The sequence below is a fragment of the Octopus bimaculoides genome, chromosome 19 (assembly GCF_001194135.2).
Source record: "Octopus bimaculoides isolate UCB-OBI-ISO-001 chromosome 19, ASM119413v2, whole genome shotgun sequence".
Classification (NCBI taxonomy): domain Eukaryota; kingdom Metazoa; phylum Mollusca; class Cephalopoda; order Octopoda; family Octopodidae; genus Octopus; species Octopus bimaculoides.
The window spans coordinates 3857257-3858160 of NC_068999.1; positions in this window are offsets into that span (position 1 = coordinate 3857257).

Genomic DNA, 904 nt, shown 5'->3' on the forward strand with positions numbered 1-904 from the left:
CCAGTTGCTCCAGTAACATTATTGAAAACAAACTGCAAAAACAAACAAAAAAAATAACAACAACAACAAAAAAAAAACAAAAAACAAATTGAATGCAACAACAAAACAAAAAATATATATAATCATAAATTTAAAAAAGGGGGGGGGGTGAAATACGACAATACCACCCTCCACCCCACGCCAAAAAAATCTGTGGCAAGAATCGATCTCTGCTCCTCATATTCACAGATAAATAATAGGTTAACAAAAGACATCAAAAGAACGAGCATTGCGCAGTGTCTTTTGTGAATCCTGCAAAGAACCTTTTCTGCCAGTTCTTTGATCTTTAGATACCGCTGCCTTCTGATGGGATATTTTTGAATTTCGCTATTCTTCAATTTTCATTGATCTTCACTGTATAATATATTTCCTTCTACACACACTAACACATACATACACACACACACACACAAACACACACACACAGACACACACACACAAACACACACACACACACACATGCACGCACATTCACTCACAAACACACACACACACTCACATACACACATATACACTATTTAAATAGATGTGTGTAAAGTGTATGCATATAAAAAGATACATATAAACTCATATATGCATATATACATATACACACATATATTTGTGTGTGTGTGTGTGTGTGTGTGTGTGCGTTGTGTATGTGTGTCTGTTTGTATGTATGCGTGTGTGCATGTCTATACATATATATATATATATATACGCAAGCGTACATACATATACATATTTGCATACATACAAGCATACATATATGTGTGTGTGTGCGCGTGTGTGTATGTATGTATGTGTATATATATATGCATGTATGTATATATATATATATATATACATATATATATATATATATATATATATATATATATATATA